We start from the raw sequence: 20,622 nt of genomic DNA, 5'->3' as shown, positions 1-20,622 counted from the left end.
TTTTCAGATTTATCTATGCTGGAACATGTAGCTCTGATTTATTTATTTTGACTCTGATATGAATATCCCACAATTTATTCGTACATTCCTCTATTGAAAAACATATGGTTTGGGGTATTGTAAACTTCGTGGTCATGATCATCCCAGGATGTTATTTTCCTATTCTTATACACATATGTGTGAGAATTTCTCTGGGGTTGATACCTTGAAGTGGAGCCAGTAGTTTCTCTTCTCTATCTTTCTGTTCTTTGGAAGAGAATAAAGTAGGTGTTAACTGTTGTTTCTTGAAGGTTTGCTAATACTGGGCTATAAATTGGGTGTTATGCTGTTTTGGAGATGGATTTTTTTTTTACTATAATTCAATTTCTTTAATAAGTATATTAAAGTTTTAAAATTTTCTCTTTAGTAAATTTTTATCATTTATATTTATCTGAAAAATTATTTACTTTATGTTTTCAAATGTTTGGACTTATGGTTGTTCATATTAACATCAAATTGTGGTTTTGTAAGGTCAAAGGTTGAAGTCAGCAATTTCACATGACTCAACACAATAATTTCTTGTGGCTTTGAATTTTTCTTCTTTATCTGTAATTATGAGCCCTTTCATTCCTAATGTTATCAATTGTGCCTCCTGTATATTTTGGTTTGTCATCAGACATTTCTCCATATTACTAGTCATTTAAAATGTAAGATTTATCTCTATTGTTTCTTCATTTTTTATTCCATTAATTTCTACTCTTGTTTTTATGTCTCCTTCGTGCTATCATCTTTGAGTTTACTGTTGCTGTTTTTCTAACTTCCTGAACTGAACATTGAGCTCATGGATTTTTTATTTTATTTATTTATTTTGACATTTTCTCCTCCTCAGAGGTAATGAGCTCAGGGAGTTTTAATATTTCTTTTATCTGATGTACATACATTTAAGGCTGTAACTCTCCTAGCTGTATCCAAATTTTAATAAGTAATATATTCGCTATCACTTGGCTCTATATATTTTTATTTCTATCTTATTTTCTTTGAAAAGTAAATTATTTAAAAGGGTACTTTTTAGTTTCTATAATACATGAGTATTTTATCATCTTTTTAGTAATTCATTTTTAATTTTATTACATTTTGTTCAGAGAAAACATACCAATTTTTGGTATTTCACTTCTTTGATGGTCTAATATATGATTCTCTTTTTTTTAAGTTTAGGCATGCTTCTTGAAAAGAGTGAGCATAATATTGTATATTGTATATTGCATATTATAATATTGGTGGAAGGGTATACTATTTCTATATGAAGCTGATAAGTGTATGGTTCAAATCTTCTAGAGGCTTGGGCGGTGGTGGGGGGGCATGGGCAATATACATAACCTAAACTTTTGTACCCCCATAATAAGCTGAAAGAAAAAAAAAAAAACCTTCCAGAGGCTTACTTTTTTTGTTTTGTTTTAGACAGTCTCACTCTGTTGCCTGGGCTAGAGTTGCCGTGGTGTCAGCCTAGCTTACAGCAACCTCAATCTCCTGGGCTCAAGCAATCCTCCCGCCTAGTCCTACCAGAGTGCTAGGATTACAGCAGTGAGCCACCGTGACTGGCTTTACTGATTTTTTTACTGTTTAATCTGTCACTTTTTTTTTTTTTGAGACAGAGTGTCACTTTGTTGCCCTGGCTAGAGTGAGTGCCATGGCGTCGGCCTAGCTCACAGCAACCTCAAACTCCTGGGCTTAAGCGATCCTACTGCCTCAGCCTCCCGAGTAGCTGGGACTACAGGCATGCGCCACCATGCCTGGCTAATTTTTTCTATATATATTTTTAGTTGTCCAGATAATTTCTTTCTATTTTTAGTAGAGACAGGGTCTCACTCGTGCTTAGGCTGGTCTCGAACTCCTGACCTCGAGCAATCCACCTGCCTTGGCCTCCCAGAGCGTTAGGATTACAGGTGTGAGCCACCGCGCCCGGCCTAATCTGTCACTTTTTGATAGAGGTATTCAAATCTTCAACTATGATTCTGGATTTGGAAAATTTTCTTGTGTCCCATTCAGTTTCGCTTTTTATATTTTGGGGTTTTGTTATTAGGCATATAGAAGGATGACAGTTGTTTTCTTTTAGTATTTTTAAGATATGTTAATTTCTTTTGCCTCTGACTTCTTTTTTTTTTTTTTTTTTTTTTTGAGACAGAGTGTCGCTCTGTTGCCCGGGCTAGAGTGAGTGCCGTGGCGTCAGCCTAGTTCACAGCAACCTCAAACTCCTGGGCTTAAGCGATCCTACTGCCTCAGCCTCCCGAGTAGCTGGGACTACAGGCATGCGCCACCATGCCTGGCTAATTTTTTTCTATATATATTTTTAGTTGGCCAGATAATTTCTTTCTATTTTTGGTAGAGACGGGGTCTCCCTCTTGCTCAGGCTGGTTTCGAACTCCTGAGCTCAAGTGATCCACCCGCCTCGGCCTCCCAGAGTGCTAGGATTACAGGCATGAGCCACCACGCCCGGCCACCTCTGACTTCTATTTTGTTTTCTGATTGTTGATCCAGTGTAGACAATCTGCCTTCTCTTTGTTTTTCAGATTTGTCTTTAATGTTGTGCTATTCATTTTGATGCTTCTAGGTAGATCTATATTTATTTACCATTGGCTTGGGAGTCCCAAGTCTTGAATTCCAAGGCTGTATGGGTGTTGTCACTTAGCACCCATCTCATAGGGTCAATATTCTGGTTTGATCTTCCTGGATCTTACTCTGGCTGTGAGTTTTTGCTTCATTTCTAAAATTGATTGCTTTACTTCTCTTACTTTTTTTTTACTTATTTCTTTCATTTAAAACATGATATAATATTTTTATTTAGCATTTCTGTGTGTTTGTAGTGGGAACAGTTTCTTTGTCAGCGTATTGATGAATCAGAAGGTCCTGTATCCTCTTCACTCTTCTGTGAGATCATGAAGGAGAAATGAAAAGTCAACTGCTTTCCTCTGAGATTCCTGGCATTGAGAATCAAGGAATAACATTCTCCTGTAGCCAGAATCTCTATATGACTTAAGATCAGTGTGATTTAAAATGTGACAACTTGTAGATTAAAGTGTTCCATAAAAGTGAGTGATGCCAGTGTAAAAGAACATGTTAGTATTTACATTTTATAGAGAAGGAGCTGAGACTCAGAGGTAAAGGAACTTGACCAGAGTTACAAAGACAATTAATGGCAGAACCAAGATTTTAAGCTAAGATCCTGTGACCAAAGCACATACTTTCCTTACTGTGTTGACTCTTAGGAAATTATAATTTTTATAACAAGAAGAGATATTTTAAAAAGGTAAAAATGAAAGAGTCAGAATGCATTTAAGGACCCAAATGAAAAACTATAAAAGGAAGCTATCAATGTGCAGTGTGTGTGTGTGTGTGTGTGTGTGTGTGTGTGTGTGTGTGTGTGTCTGTGTGTATATATCTTCATTCCTATTGAAAGAAGGCTATAATGCATTTCAAATGTCCATGGCTGTCTCTCTGGCAAATGACATTGCTTTGAAAAGGTGAAAATATATTTTCAAGGCTGTATTCACTTGTAAAGAGAGGCACATCTGCCTTAAATGGATTAGATTTAAATCTGTATAGACATCAGATTATCTGTGGCAGCTGACCTAATGAAATTGGGTGATTCTAAGGTTAGAGGTGCTCTAGGTGATTTTATTATCTCTAATATTCTCATTCTTTCTTTCCTCCTAACATAAAAGGATCTGATTTTTCCAAGTAAATATACTATTTCCTAATGTAAATCTAAAGATAAATGAGGTCCCAGACTTCAATTCTAACTCTTTTGGCTGTATGTAACAGAAAACTCAACTAAAAGTAGCTTAGAGATTTATTTTTCCACATAGGAATTCAGAGATAAGGTGATTTTGAGGTTGGTTAATTTTAAAGCTTGTAGGGGGCAGGGAAGTGTGATCCCTTTCCTCTCCCATCATCAGGGTCACAGCTGACACTCCTGTAACAAAAGACAGGATAACAAAAGAAAAGCATAACAAATTTATTTAATCAAAGCTTTGTGTGATACAGGAGCCTTTAGAAATAAACACCCAAAGACCCAGAGAAAACTATTTTTATGTTTAGATTCGATGAAGAATGCACAGCCGTGTAGACATGTGGTTGGACAAATGGTTGTGATCTAATGGTAATAGACTGAGGGGGGAACCCAGCAAGACCTGTCTATTCAGATTCTTCTTGGCCTCTCTGTAACATCGCTTCCTCCCAGGCATGGGGTAGGATCCCTCTGGAGTGAGGGTTTCAAACAAAATATTAGAGGGAAAGAAAGACCTTTCTAGGTTTTGTGGCTTGCTTTGGGGGAGAGGGACTCTAGTTTCTATGGCTCACCTTAGGGAAGAGGAATTCTGGCTTCTATGACTCACTTTGGGGAAAAAAGAGGAGCAGGAGACAGAAGGATGGCAGGAGATGGTCAGAGAGACCTTGCTTCTGAGGCCCTTCCAGTGTCCATCGGTTCAAAGTACTGAGCACACTGAGGCGCCATATTTTGGGTTACTATGCTCTGAGCCCCAACAAGCTCAACAGTGCTGTCAAGGACTCTGGCTTTTCCCATGTTTTCTTGCTCCCGCCCCCAGCGTGTTGGTTTTTGTGCCCTAGCTTATCTCATCATGGTTGCAGGCAGCCTGCCACATCTCCGGGCATCTTCTTCTTATATAGCAATGTTGAAACATCCAAAAGGGGAAGTTTTCCCTCCCAATTGGAAGAAAATTTTTCCCAGAAGCTACCACTCACCCCAGAAAAGTTTCTTTCAAGTCTCATTTGCTAGAATTACTTCACATACCCATTCCTAAGTAATCAATGGCAAGAAAAATGGAATTATCACAATGGACTTTGCTAACAGAGACCCATCCTTTAGGGCTAGGGAGGGGCTTCTTCACTGAGCATATGGCCATGATGAAGGTAAACCAAGTCAGGGTTCTATTGATAAGCAATATGGGAGGACTAACTGTTGACAGGCAATCAACAGTATCTGCCACACTAAGTCCTGTTGGACTAGGAAAACAATGCTAACAATCATTACCTTGGTCAATTGGTTGAAGAAGGCAGGACCCACTATCATTATTTAACCACCAAAGTGCTATGAATGACATTTGATTTTACCAGAAAAACTTTATGTTTTTCTGTACATGAAGCTTGAGCCTCTATCGTAAAATACTGTAACTTCCATTGCCTAGAACAGCATCCCCTCTTTTTTTTTGAAAATCAAAATTTTCACCACTCTACACAAATGAATCCTGTGGGCACTGCTAATCACTGTACCCATGCCTCTGGCAACAAAGGTGAGCATGTGACCCAGGAAGGGCCAATTATATCCTGCTTCTCTGGCCCCAGTGACTGGTCTATGCATGGGCACACCACTCCAGTCAGGTCAGGTCTTTCTCAAGACTTTTCTAACTGGAGAGGAAAGGAAATTTTACATATATATATATTTGGTTTGTTTTGTTTTTTTTCCGAAAAGTGGGATGAAGTTCTTCTCCCAAACAGAGAATTACAAAGCCTGGACACAAATGTGGTCATGATTCCAGCTGTGCAATTATAGCTGACAATGAGGCCACACAAAGGAAAAAAAAAGTAAAAAACAGAAGCAAGATCTGGGTGGAGGGAGAGAAGAGAGAGAAAAAGGAAGGACAGAATCAGGGACTTGATAGTGTTTGATTCTCTCAACCCACCATGCCTGTCCTTTCTGAGGGCTGGTGTTTTTAACCAATAAATTATTTTTGTTTAAGCTAATGGGAATTAGATTACTGTTAATTACAACAAAAAGAGTCCTAATTAAACAGTCTTTTAGTAATTTAAACTATATAGTTGAGGAGGGCCAATATTCAAATTGTACAATAGAGGTACCATATAAGTCAAGGGTCAATCATGATGCAGAAAACACACAGTAAGTCAAACAAGGGGAGTTTAATATAAAGAATTATTAACCATAACAGAGGACTGGAGCAATGAGAGAATGGCTAGAAAAAAGTAAAGAGAACTCTAAACAATATAGGACTAGCAGATGTAAGTAACAACTACTACCCCTAGGGCTGCTGAGAGAGTGACTGATGAAGAGTCCCTTAGCTCCTCTAGGCTGAGAGCCAGACCTTGGAGAGGGCATGGGTGTGTGACTGAATGGCTGAGAAGTCACTGGGGTGCCATGTTAGTGGAACTTGCTGGAAATTCACCCTGCCAAGAAAAGCTGTTAAAGACAGGTGTCTTGCTGGAAGTGTTCCACTACAAAACCGCCTAAGACGGGTTCCAGAGGAAGCTGCTGGCTGTGGGTACTGCTGGTACTGCTGACCACCACCATGCACTGCAGGAGCCCAGTGATGGAGAAACCGCGTGCATTGCTGGTTGTCAAAGAAGCCGCCCTCACTGCAGGAGCCTGATACAGGACGCACAGGAACCAGGAAGGAAAACCCATTCATCTTTTAATATCTTACCAACAAGCCCTAGTTACAAAACTTAACATCATACCAGCTAGCAAAGGAAAAAAATTTTAAAGGGACCAGTTGTGTTTTTGCAGAGCAGGCAAGGAAGAGTGAATTTGGAGCTGGGAGGCAATAAATTGAGAACCGGCAAAGGCATCTTACTGGAAAGTCTTGAGAACCTCATAATGGGCTGAGTCCACGTTCAGGATAAAATCTGCCTTACTTAACCTTGAAGAAAGACACAACTTTAGGAATGTTATTTCAGGATAACTGTTCCTCAAGCAATTTCTTTCAGGAATCAAAAAACTAGAGCAAGGTCATTACACTTACTTTATGGCTGTTTCAGAAACAATTTGAGCTCCAATAGAAGATTCTGCCATGACAAAGCTCAAGCTGGATATCCTATCTATGGCCATGAAAAGTTGTACAGTTTGTCACAACAATTTGGTAACTTTGTAAGGGTAGGGCTTTGAAAAAAAAATTATTCTTTACAGGAAAGAGAACATTATATAATGGGCAGAGTGTAGGAGAACAAAGTTGTGTGATCTGAGTTTGAAGCTTCATTTGGCCACTTATTAACTATGCATCCTTGTGCAAAAGACTTAACCATTTCCTACTCTCTTTCATTTATAAGCAGAATAATAATAGTCTCTTCCCCAATGGTTTCTTTGAGGGTTGATTGAGCTAATAAGTTAAATTGCTTATGATAATTCCATGCCTCATAGTAAACAATTGATAAATGGCAGCTATTATTATTAAAGGCAGACCCTGGAAAACACAACCACCAGAGGGCTATACAGGAAGACAAAGTTAAATTATTTGCAAACCTAAAGCTCATGTGCTCCAATTCTTGATACTCAACCAAAAGGTTGCTTCTAATTGAGTAAAACAAAGTGGGAGGAGAGGGGTAGGAAGAAGGAGGGAAGAGGAGGGAGTTCGAGAGGCAGAGACAGACTCTGAGCCCCTTTCGAGTGTTTTCTCAGTCCCTCACTAAACAAGTGACCAATTTCTTTTTATTTTCCCATGTTCCTGATTAGGCTCTACTTGACTGAAGAACTCAATATTCCTTGATTTCTATAGTGAAGGGCTAGGTCAGTGGCAAGAGGAGGCTCTATCCTCTTCAGTGGACACTTTCTCAGAGTGATAAGGAAAACCCCCATCTATTACTTGGCTCATCAGCCACCTGAGACCCCCACCCCTCACGGAAGACCCGCATCAGCATAATACGAACCTATTACCTGGTGCATCAACTAACCTATTACCTGGCGGGCATTAGCCACCTGAGACCCCACCCCTCAGACCACCCCAACTTAATAAAAGTGGGAAAAATTGGGTAGACGGGACTCAGAATTTGGTGGTGAGACCCCTCTGACCCCGGCGGGGAATAAACTTTGATTCTCCGACTCTCCCTGTGCCGCTGGGTTTGTCCTTGGAACCACCCACTGTAACACTTGCTATAACAAGAGGAGAGAGAAGCTTTGTTTTGATTTTATTTTGCAGCAGATAATTGACAAAGTAAACAATCATGGTGTTTATTTAAGTTATGTCTTTTATCCTCACCCTAAACAAACATTTGCAAAAGGTCCTCTCTTCAAATCTCTGTGCTCAGACATAGCCTCCCCGTGAGACTTTCCTTTCAATTGAAGGACCCCAAAATGCAGCAGTGGGAGTGGGGAGAAAGGAGCCTGGGAAAGGGAAGGCCTATGGCAGTGGGGGCAGGGCACATTCACTGACTGAAATAAGGAAGTGACTGACTGTGTGAGCTCCAGGTGGCAGAACAAAGACCCAGAAGAGAAGTTAGAGACAGATTTTTGTATATTGGTTCAATATAAGGTAAAGTTTCCTAACAGTTATTCTAAAGCAAGACAGTCTACCATTCTGAGAAGTGATTTCTCCAAAGTAGACGTGTTCAGGCACAAGTAATGGATATTGTAGAGCGAATTCCTGCCTTGGTGGGGAGAATGGACTAGGTGACCTCTGGACCTACCAGGATACCCTGGAGCTGGGCAGGACTAAGGGCTGGCCGTGCTCTGACAACGTCTTACAGAGAACTATGACACGTGGTAATGGTTACTTGTTCAAAGACTCAGGCATAAACCACTTCCTATTTGGGTATCCTGACTTAGCAGACACTGCCAAGGCTTTCTTTCTATAATTAATATTTAATCCTCTCGGCAAGCCAGTATCAAGTATTATTCTGCCTTTATAAATGAAGAAACTGAGGCTCAGAGAATTTAAGTTACCAGTCTTAATCAGAATCCAGTCTTGTCTGTTTTTGAAGACTGTGTTCTTAAATCACTTTGCTATGCTGAAACACTGATTACAAATGCATAAACATACTGGAGGTGTAATACAAAATTAAGCAAACTTTAATAATAGTCAAGCAGGTCTCTATATCAACTTTTGTTACTATGTCATTAACAGTCATTCCATAACAAACTCTTAATTTTTCTCTTCTACTTTTCAAAAAACCTTGTTTTTCTATCTCAGTTTTACAGCTTCCAGGCCTATGGCATGCTGAGAATAAATCGCCCATGAAAAGTCATAGTAAATATTTCAGGGTGGGCCAAGCATGGTGGCTCACGCCTGTAATTCTAGCACTTTGAGAGGCCAAGGTGGGTAGATCGTTTGAGCTCAGGAGTTCGAGACCAGCCTGAGCAAGAGCGAGACTCTGTCTCTACTAAAAAAATGGAAAGAAATTATCTGGACAACTAAAAATACATATAGAAAAAAATTAGCCAGGCATGATGGCACATGCCTGTAGTCCCAGCTACTTGGGAGACTGAGGCAGTAGGATTGCTTGAGCCCAGGAGTTTGAGGTTGCTGTGAGCTAGGCTGACGCCATGGAACTCTAGCCCGGGCAACAGAGTAGGACTCTGTCTCAAAAAAAAAAAAAAAAATATTTCAGAGTGTCTCCCCTTGTGTATGTTAATTCAGAATCTTGTACAGTATGATTCCCATGGCAGCAGACTTTCTCTCATATTTCCTTTCCTTGCTCTTTCTTCTTCCTGTTCAGAAAAAAATTATGTTCCTCCCATCCTCCCTTTTGTTCTTCTACCACTGTCCAAAGTCTGTGTCTAACCACTTTGCTTCCTTTCAGTAAAGAAAAATTCACTCTAGTAACTAAGTTACTAATTCACTCAATTAACTTCCTCCTTCATCACTTCTCAATTAGCTTAAGTGATTTCCTTGCTAAACCCTGCAGTTTTACAATCTGCTGTGGCCAACCTGCATCTTCACAGAGACTTAAAAAAAAATCAAAATGCTTTAAACACCTCTTAATAGAATAGAACCATTTAAAAATGTTATGCTATGATAAAGGTATAGGGATAAGTAGTCCATATAGTTTAATTGATTTATATTTCCCCAAATGGTGTTGACAATAAAAATGCTATGAATTGAATCTGATTTTCCCCTTTGAATCTGCAGGAAGGAGATGAAGCATCTGATGAAGGGCCTGAAGCCCATGATTTAATGAAGGCTAAAAATTCATTAAAATGAAAGAAGTGAAAAATTGGAAGGAAATTTAAAACTCAGCCAAAGACTCCAATTCTTCTATTTTACAAATATGCAAGAGCAACCTCATACTCTGTTAGTCAATAAAGTCTATATCTAATGCTAAACAGTATGTAATAGTAAAAAAAATATGTAATCCAAACAGTAATTCATCACACACAATGTCAAATTATAGGATAACAACATATGAATACATCACAGAAAGTCTTTTAATGTTTTTCATAATTTGTTCCTTATTTTGATTGTAGCAAAGCAAAAATGAAGGATCATTACAAGGAACCCTGGGCCAAGGAATTGAAAATAATTTCTAAAGAAAATTTTGACAAAGCTTCTTGGGAGGTAACTTTGGGGGAAATTTTGGGGGTAGTTTTTGGGTACATGGTTCAGGAAAGTTTGTTTCATTGTCTGACTTCCTAGCTTCATAAATCAAATTAACAGTGTTGAATTGTGGTCTAATAAAATATAAGTTGGTGTTTGCCCCCAGTTCCTGGCATAGCGCTCCTAAATTCTTGGAATTTCCTGAGTGATAGAAGCGTCTTGTTTTTCATAACAAGCCCCTTCAACCATATCAGAGTTTGTGCTAATGAAGTGACTTAAGGCGGGGACCTTAGATAGATTCAGTATGGGGACTGGTCACCAGAAAGACCAGCCATGTGATTAGAGGGCCAGAGCTTTCAGCCAAATCCTCCAACCTTCAGGGAGGGGAGGGAGGCTAAAGATTGTTTTCAATCACCGATGGCCAGTAATTTAATCAATCATGCCTATGTAATGGAACTTCAATAAAATCTCTTGAATCATGAGATTCAGAGAGCTTCCAGGTTGGTAGCATCAATGTGCTGGGAGGGTGGTGTTGCAGAAGAGGGGAAGTGCTGCCGTACCCCTTCTCCCCCCACCTTGCCCCATGCATCTCTCACATTGGCTGTTCCTGAGTTGTATTCTTCATAATAAACTGGTAATCATCAGGAATGCACTTTCCTAACTTCTGTGATTTGTTCTAACAAATTCTCAAAAATGAAGGAGGGTCATAGGAACCTGCAAATTTGCAGCCAAGTAGGACAGATTGAGTAGCCCGGAGAACCAGGACTTGCAACTGGCATCTGGAATGGGGCAGTTTTGTGGGACTGAGCCCTTAACCTGTGGGGTTTGGGCTAACTCTGGATGGTAGTGTCAGAGTTGAAAGGAATTGTAGGAATTGCAGGTGTAGGCGAATTGGAGAATTGGTATTGGAACAATGTATGTGTTGTTGGAAAAGATACCACATGTTTGGTGTCAGAAAAAAAAAAAGTAGAAGTATTTTTATTAGCCATTCCTAAGCTGGGATGGCCAGCATAGCTTAACTATTCACAGAAATGACTACCAACAACATAAACTTATGTTACTAACACCAAACTACATGTATTCCTAGCTCAAATTCCCTTAGAGTAATCCCCAAAATGACCATGGACTCTCCAATGCCACCAGGCACAACGGAGAATTGTGATAGAGGCGATGTCAGAGTGGAAAAAGATAATGATCTTAATCAATTGTGATTAAAATATCTTCCTTTTGCAAATTTTGCAAAAACATGGTCACATGAATATATTGCTAGGTAGCCCCTTGGAAGAGGCACAGGAAACTGAGGGTCCTTGAAGATCAAATTTTGCAGGCGTCACATCAAATTCCCCTCTGCCTAGCACAGCACCAGGCACAAAATAGGTGCCTCGCAGTCCTTGAGGGCATGAATGGGAGTCCACCTGTGTGCAGCCTGTCGAAGGGCAGTGATGATAATATGGCCAGGGAAGGAGTACGTACTTTGAGCCAATTATTCTAAGTCAGGGACTGTGTGCTTTCCTTTTAAAATTTGTCCCAATGTAGTAGAAGAAATAAAAGGTTCCTCCAGTTAAAAACAGTGAAAATTATTAAATCTTTACAAGTTCCGAAAATAACTTTAGCAGCACATACCTCATGGTCTCTCCTTGCTGCCTAAAAGCTGGCAAATCCCCTGGGTAATAAGGAGGCCTTCAATCCCCCTGCAGCCTTCATTCTGAATATCCTCCTAGTCACTGGCTTCCTCCTGGTGAGCACCTTGATCATTTGAAGCATTCTTTAGAAACTTCAATATGATAAGACCTTTCTCATCTTCAGATCAGGGATTAAGTTCTATACTCAGCAAATAAAAATGGGAAGAGCAGCCTTTTAAAATGTAATTGGCACTCATAGGCACCATCAGGAGAATGGCTGCACAAACTGTTTAGGGAACATTTCTGATAATAAAAAGAACTAACATTTCCAAAATCTGAAAGAATAACTTTAAGAGTACATATAAAAACACACCCCATCCTAATAATTTGGGCCACTTATACACTACCTGAAAAGCAAAGTATTTGCTAATATTATGGAGTATAGCAGATGTTTACATTGCTGTTTATCCTCAATAATGCGTTGTGCCCCAAGTTGGGACTTATGAGAAAAGGGTTGTGACCTAGTTGGGAGTCAGAAGTGGGTGTCAGAGTTGGCCAGCAGAAGCAAACTTCACAAAGTTTGAGAAAACTAAAGCTAATAAAAATAGGCTATGTTCCAGTCTGAGCAAGAGTGAGACCTCATATCTACTAAAAATAGAAAAGTTACCTGGGCATCATGGTTCGAGCCTGTAGTCCCAGCTACTTGGGAGGCAGAGGCAGGAGGATTGCTTGAGCCAAGAGTTTGACGTTGCGGTGAGCTATGATCATGCCACTGCACTCTAGCCCAGACAACAGAGAGAGAGTCTCCAAAAAAAAAACACAAAAAAACAAAAAGGCTATGTAATGGGTAAAGAGTCACAGATAGGAGCACCAGGAACATATCCAGGATAGAGGCCAATGCTGTTGGATGTATATTTGCAGTTTCTCCAACATTAGGTAACCCCTTTCCCCAACTAAAAATTCCATAGAGGAGGTATTTAATATTGCTAGGATACTACTCAGCATCTGAAACTTCCTATGTTTGGGGAATCCTACCTTATGAGTTTTGGTGGGAAACAATGCCTACTTCCCACTTTACAAGCCGAAAGTGCCATATTTTCATTTCCCAGCTCCCTTACTGGAAGGTGGTGTTATATAATGCGGGCAAAGTCAATTAGAAATATCTGCCTTAGACTTTTAATCAGTGACACAAAAACATAGATACTGCAGAGAATCCTTTTTTTTTTCTTCTTACAGAATTCATTTCTGTCGTGTGAAACTTGTGACCAAATTGTAACTTCTGACACCTTGGTCACAAGTAAAATGCTATTTTAGGGGGTTTGACGGGCACTTTGAAATTTTGAGTCATTCTCTTTAAGTATTTAAATATGACTTTGCGTTGTATTTTAAACTTTAAAAAGATATTGACATCTACTATGGTCATTGACCTTCATAGAAAAACTGAAATAATTGGGGTGCCTATTATGAATCCAATTTCACAGCTTAGGAGAGTGAGGCACAGAAAGCCATGGTACCCTGCCCAAGTGACAAAGCCTATTTAGTGGCAGAGCTGGGAATGCTGAAATCCAGTCCTATGATCTTTCCCTTCTTTCTTCCATAAGTCTTCATCAATGCAGGCAAAAAAAAAAAAAAAGCAGAGAGGAAAGCTAATTATCAGAACTCAATTCCTGCTAAGATCAGAAGGTAAAAAACAGCAATGAAAATGACCTGAGGTGGCTGCCTCTGTCCAGGCAGCCCCCAAATTCCCAGAGCAGGACTTGGAGGCAGCAGAAAGGAGCTTTTGAGTCCCTCACTTGTTTTACTGCTACAGAGGCAAACTAAGAGATTCCTCTGTCCATGGGCCAGCTTAGACTGTGACCGATTATGAAGGGCAGGACAAGATAATCGATCACCAATTTTTCTCTGTTTAAGAATGACCACTGTAAGGTTATATTAAGGAGAGCAATTACTGCTAAAAACACAGTCCTGGAGTAGTAATCAGAAACACTTGCTCTTGTAAAATTCCCAAAGGAGATATTTGTAGTGAATAACATACTTAAAACAAACCTACTCTGCAGAATACATTTCGGTTTCTTCATAATGCTTCTGCTGTATATAAGAATTCAGCTCTGTAAAGAGTAACTCGAACAATCACAGCTCCCAGGATATCAACCCCCAAACAGTAATGTGCATTTAATGAGAACTTCAAGGAATATTCCTTAATTTGGAAGAGGTGCTGTCTATAGGCAGTGGTTGTCGTTATTGCAGGCAACCGCTGAGAGTTCAGCTGTTGTGTTAAAAATAAAAGGTCGGATTCAGCCTTGGAGTTTCTCACAGATTATGTTCTGTTTGCACTGACAAAAACAAAATGCTTTGGGAAATTATTCTTTTGTGTACATTGTTTTCATTCCGATGTTTGTCTAGATTCAGTTAAAAAATGTTTGATCATTTATAACCTCTACGACCCTGTGCAGATAGGGAAGTGCAGGCTGAGCTCCCTGCGGGTGGTGCCTGCTACCTCTGGTTGTCTGTGGAAGGCTAAGGAGTTAGTCTAGCAAAAGGAAAGTCCACTTTTTTCTTTTTAATAAGCATTTTATTTTAAAACAGTTTTAGATTTACGGAATTATTGTGAAGATCGTACAGAGCGTTCTCATACACCCCACACTGTTTCCCCTATTGTTAGCATTTACATTAGTATAGCATATTTACTACAATTAATGAACCAATATTGATTTATATTATCAACTGGAGTGCAAAGTTTATTCAGATTTTTTTCAGTTTTCCCCTCATGTCCTTCTTCTATTCTAGAATCGCATTCGGGATACCACATCTCCTTTAGTTGTCATCTCCTTGGGTTCCTCTTGGCTGTAATTGTTCCTAAATCTTTCCCTGTTTTTGATGATCTGTTGAGGAGTACTGGTCAAAATTTTATAGAATGCTCCTCAACTGAGATTTGTCTGATGTTTTTCACATGATTAGACTGGGGTTACAGGTCTTAGGGAAGAGGGCATAGGGGTAAAGTGCCATTTTCTTCATGTCATATCAAGAATACATACTCTTTTTTTTTTTTCTTGAGACAGGTCACTCTGTTGCCCTGGGCTACAGTGCAGTGGCGTCATTATAGCTCACAGCAACTTTAAACTCCTAGGCTCAAGCGATCCTCCTGCCTCAGCCTCCTGAGTAGCTGGGACTACAGGCATGTGCCACCACGCCCAGTTAATTTTTCTATTTTTTGTAGAGACAGGGTTTCAAACTCTTGGTCTCAAGAAATCTTCCTACCTCAGCCTCCCAAAGTGCTGGGATTACTAACACGATTTATTACTGTGGATATTTGAGAAGTCACTTTTTTCTCTCAATCTTAAGTACCTTCTTCCAGGTCCCCAAATAACTTGCTTTCTCTTTTGATTAATTATTATAATTTCAAAAGTGAAATTGAGGATCAAATATTTAAAAGTGGAAAGAGTCCCTAATGCAGGCAGGACTTTTTATAAATTATAAACCCATAACCGAGGAGAAGCCTTCTTGTCTAGCTAAGCCTCTGCCTTCTCATTGTTCCCCTGACAAATCAAATCACCTCAGACTGATGAGACTCTTCTCATGTCAGAATAGAAAGCAGGTGATACTGTCAGTAAAGGACAAGCGGAATTGCCAATTTTGTCAATCACATTGTCCAGTACGTTTTTAGACAGCTTTGGTGTGGCTAAATATAGCTGTAATCCATTTCTGTTGCTAAGCATCATATTTGTATTAGGCAAGGTATTCTATTTGAAAATGCAAACAGAGTCTGGGTCTTGCAGTGAAGTGTCTGGATAAAAAGGGACAGACTCTAAATGTCAATGACTGGTCAGTTTGAGCTTCCAGAATGCTGTGGTACAATTTCCTGAATCCACCTTACAAATGAGTCCAGGGAATGACCCACTTTCATCTTGCAGCCTACTTTATTTTATTGCCATCTCTGTGTGTCTTATTTCACTTATCTTTCCTGTCAGCGGCAGGAAGGCTGAGCTACAGCTACGGCCACTGAGCTGTGTCTATCCACAGTCATGTGGTTCAAGTGACAATGAAACAAATAGCTCCCTCAGATGAGCAAGGGCTCTCTAGAGCAAGGTAATCTACAGGAGGGAGGGGGGAAAAGTGTGTATGTAAAATTTTTCCTCACAAGGAGACTCTGGGATTATATTAGACAGCGCAAGGAGTCTATGGATTGCTAAAAATTGCAGCAGGTGACCCATGGAGGTTTATGTAGAAAATTCTTCTCCGACAGTTGAAGAAAAGCAGAATGGGTGTTTGTCTATCTCAGCAGCTTATGAATAAACTTCTTTTGAAATAGGCATAGACTAAATGTATTAGTCAGGGTTCTTAGTTGCAAATCGGAAACCAAGAGTAGGTCATTTAAGCAAAAAAGCCATGTTTTTGCAGAAGTCAGCAAATGTGATCTGTCACTTATTTTTGTGTGGCCCACAAGCTAAGTATAATTTTTATATTTTTAAATAGTTGGACAAAGTATTTTTAAAAGGATGATATTCATGACCCATGAAAAATTATATGAAATTCACACTTCAGTGTCCATAAATAAAATGTTATTGGAGCACAGTCACACTCACTTGCTTACATACTGTGTATAGCTGCTTTCACGCTGCAGTGGCAGAATTGAGTAATTGTGATGAAGACTGTTGTATATGGCCTACAAAGCCTAAAACATTTGCTAATGTCTTAGTTACTCAGGCTGCCATACCAAAATAACATAGACTGGATGGCTTAAACAACAGAAATATATTTTCTCACAGTTCTGGAGACTGGAAGTCTAAGATCAAGGTGCCAGCAAGGATCTCTTTGGGTTGCAGATGGCCACTTTCTTGCCTGTATCCTCACATGGCAGATTTTGCCTCCTCTCTCTGGACCAGAACTTGCTTTGATTCTTATTGATCACAACAAAATAGAAATTTGGAGACTACCAGAAAGAAAAAAAATTATTTTTATCGGCATTCTATGTCGGGGAGACTTTCACTTTTAGCCAAGATGGGGTGACAGGGACCAGATTTGCCCTCCTGCCTAGAATAGCCAAACCTTCCCCTCCCACTCCCAAACCAAAACCAACCACACATGCACACACAAAAAATCCACACAAAATATATAAAACAATGGGTTTCAAGATACTGAATGCCAGGCATTGAAATATACAAGATGAATCCTGTGCTTGACCCAGCTTACCACCTTGGAGAGAGTTTCTTGGTAACAGTGTAGGGAGGGGGACCTGACAGGAGCATGGTGTACTCTCCGAGTTGAGGAAAGCAAGCTGAGAACACTAGGAGATCAAGAAAGCCAGAGTTCCAGAGAGGAAAGAACTGTGGAAATCTGCAGAGGGTCCCATTTGAGTATTCAGCCCACGTGTGCAAGGAAACTGTCTAAGACTAGAGAAAGAGCAATCTTAAAGGACTTTAAGGAACAGTGCCCAGTGGTAACACAGGGCCAGAAATACTGCCTGTTCCACAAGTTAGACTGGCAAACCTCACGATTTATAGGGTATTTAGGAAAGTACTAAGTAAGATCTTGTGTCTCACTAGTGCAGAATAATTATCCCTAGATTAAATGCCGCTGTGGTCCCACTTCACAAATCTGAAGAGCAAGATGCAAAATAGTCAATGTTTCCAAGTAATTTAATTGCATTCTAGAACAAAGATCAAGAATATTTATGTTAATAGAAATAAAAAATATATACTGCATTCAATAGATTCAAATTCACAATATTATGCATTAAAAAACCCCATAAAACTTACCAGGCATGCAAAAAAAGCAAGAATATATATCCTCTAAAAAGGAGAATAATCAACAAATTGAAACTAATAAAAATCTAACACAGTTATAGGAATTAGTGACAAGGATATTAAAATAGTTATTATATTCCAGAAATTCAGAAAATTACACAGATGCATGGAATATTTAAAATATACAAATCAGATTTCTAGAGATTAAAAACTATAATATCTGAGATGAAAATTACACTGATGAGATTATGGCAGAAGAGAAGTTTAGTGAACCTGAAGACAAAGCAATAGAAATGATCCAAAAACAAAACACAGACAGAAAAGAGGATTAAAAACAAGAATGAAAAAGCATCAGTGAGCTGTAGGACAACTTTTTTTTTTTTTTTTTTTTTTTTAGAGACAGGGTCTTGCTCTGTCACCCAGACTGGAGTGCAGTGGCATCATCATAGCTCACTGCAGCCTTCAAATCCTGGGCACAAGCAATCTTCTTGCCTCATGCTCCCAAATAGCTTGTACTACAGGTGTGAACCACCGGATCTGGCTAATTAAAAAAAAAAATTTGTAGAGATGGGATCTTGTTATTTTGCCCAGGCTGGTCTAAAACTCCTGGCCTCAACGATCCTCCTACCTCAGCCTCTCAAAATGCTGGGATTACAATCTTGAACCACCACACCTGGCCCACAACTTTAAGCAGTCTAATATATACATAACTGGTGTCCCCAAAGTTGGTAGGGGGGGAGAGGGAAAAACTATTTGAATAAATTATAGCTGAAAAAAGTCTCCAATTTTGATGAAAACTGTAAATCTACAGATCCAAGAAGCTCAATAAATCCTAAGCACAAAACTATGAAGAAAACTATACGAAGGCACATCAGAATCAAATTGTTCAAAATCAGTGATGAAGAGAAAATATTAAAAGCAGCCAGAGAAAGAAGACACATTATGTATAGAAGACCAAAGATAAGGATGACAGAAGATTCCTCATAGGAAACAACAATAAAGGTGATAAGACAGTGAGCAACTTCCTTACACTACTGAAAGAAAAATAAACTGTCACCTAGAAATTTATACCCAGTGAAAATATCTTTTAAAGATGAAGGCAGGCCGGGCACGGTGGCTCACGCCTGTAATCCTAGCACTCTGGGAGGCCGAGGCAGGTGGATCGCTTGAGGTCAGAAGTTCGAGACCAGCCTGAGCAAGAGCGAGACCCCGTCTCTACTAAAAAAAATAGAAAGAAATTATCTGGCCAACTAAAATATATACAGAAAAAATTAGCCGGGCATGGTGGCGCATGCCTGTAGTCCCAGCTACTCGGGAGGCTGAGGCAGAAGGATCGCTTGAGCCCGGGAGTTTGAGGTTGCTGTGAGCTAGGCTGACGCCACGGCACTCACTCTGGCCAGGGCAACAAAGTGAGACTCTGTCTCAAAAAAAAAAAGATGAAGGCAGAACAAAGACTTCAGATATACAAAAGCTGAAAGAATTCATTGCTAATAGACCTGTAATACAAAAAGTGTTAAATCTTTTAGGCAGAATGAAAATAATACCGGATGGATAAATGGATATATAGAAGAATACAGAGCAATGAAAATGGTAACTACATGAGCAAATAAGTAAGATTTGGTTTATAATTTGAATATCTTTAAAATGTAATTGGTGGTTTAAACAGAAATAATAAAAATGTATTGTAGTTATGTAATAGTTATATAATTACTTCCCAATAGTTGAATAGCTGAAGTTTCAAAAATTTGAATCTATAAAACCAGCTGATAATCAATTAACAGGAAAAAGGCATACAAATTTGTTAATGTATATATGGACACAGGAGTCATATAAAATATGAAAAACTCATAGAATTAGCCATATAGTTGATGCTTTTATATCATCTTGAGGTCAGAGAAAGAATAGGGTCTTGGACTATGGCAAGGCAGGTTATGGGAGTAAGAGAAGGGGAGGAAAGGCATGGAGCAAAATGGTCTTGTTATGCAGGTGGAACCTCACAGGTAGCAGTTCTCAGAGAAAATAGATGCTGCTCTCCGTTAATCTTTTCTAGATCCAGCGTCTGTTGCTTACTTCACTTTATTTCCTCTATAGATGCAAATCTGCCCCACAAAAGATAGCTATGTAGGGCTGTTTTTGTGTTTGCAAGCTCTCTGATTAGCCATATACATCAAGAAGTATATTCTGGGGTGAAATATTTTTGCTTTCATTTGCTCTAAATGCCAATACTGTATTAGAAGAGAAGAAAGGACCCAAATTAATGACTATTTTCTACCTTAAGATACTAGGTAAAGAAGAGCAAATGAAACCCAATGTACTCAGAAGAAAGGAAATAATAAAGATCAGAGTGGTAATCAATGAAATAGAAAACAGAAAACCAATAAAGAAAATCCATGAAACCAAAAGCTGGTTTATTATTTTTATTTGGAAATAGAGTCTTTTATAAATGGGATTTGGAAAACTTCTATCTTACATACAGAAGATATTTAAATACTCTCTGGCCAGGTGCGGTGGCTCATGCCTATAATCCTGGCACTTTAGGAAGCCAAGGTGGGAGGATCGCTTGAAGCCAGGAGTTCGATACTAGCCTGAGCAAGAGCAAGACCACAGCTCTACAAAAAATAGAAAATGTAGCCAGGTGTCGTGGTGAGTGCCTGTAGTCCCAGCTACCCAGGAGGTTGAGGCAGGAGAATCTCTTGAGCTCGGGAGTTCAGGGTTGCAGCGAGCTATGCTGACACCACTGCACTCTAGCCTGGGCTATAGAGTGAAACCCTCTCTCAAAAAGAAAACCCAAAAAATTAAAAATTAAAAAATTAACAAAAACTCTCAAAACTCAATAATAAGAAAACAAACAACCCAATTGAAAAATGGGCCAAAGAAGCCAGGTGCAGCAGCTCTAATCCCACCTACTAAGGAGGCTGAGACAGGAGGATTGCTTGAACCAAGGCATTCAAGACCACCTGGGCAATGTAGAAAGACCCCATCTCAATTTTTAAAAAATGGGCA

This window comes from Lemur catta, chromosome 8 (genome assembly GCF_020740605.2).
Source record: "Lemur catta isolate mLemCat1 chromosome 8, mLemCat1.pri, whole genome shotgun sequence".
NCBI classification, from domain to species: Eukaryota; Metazoa; Chordata; class Mammalia; order Primates; family Lemuridae; genus Lemur; species Lemur catta.
Note: the sequence above shows the minus strand (reverse complement) of the source record.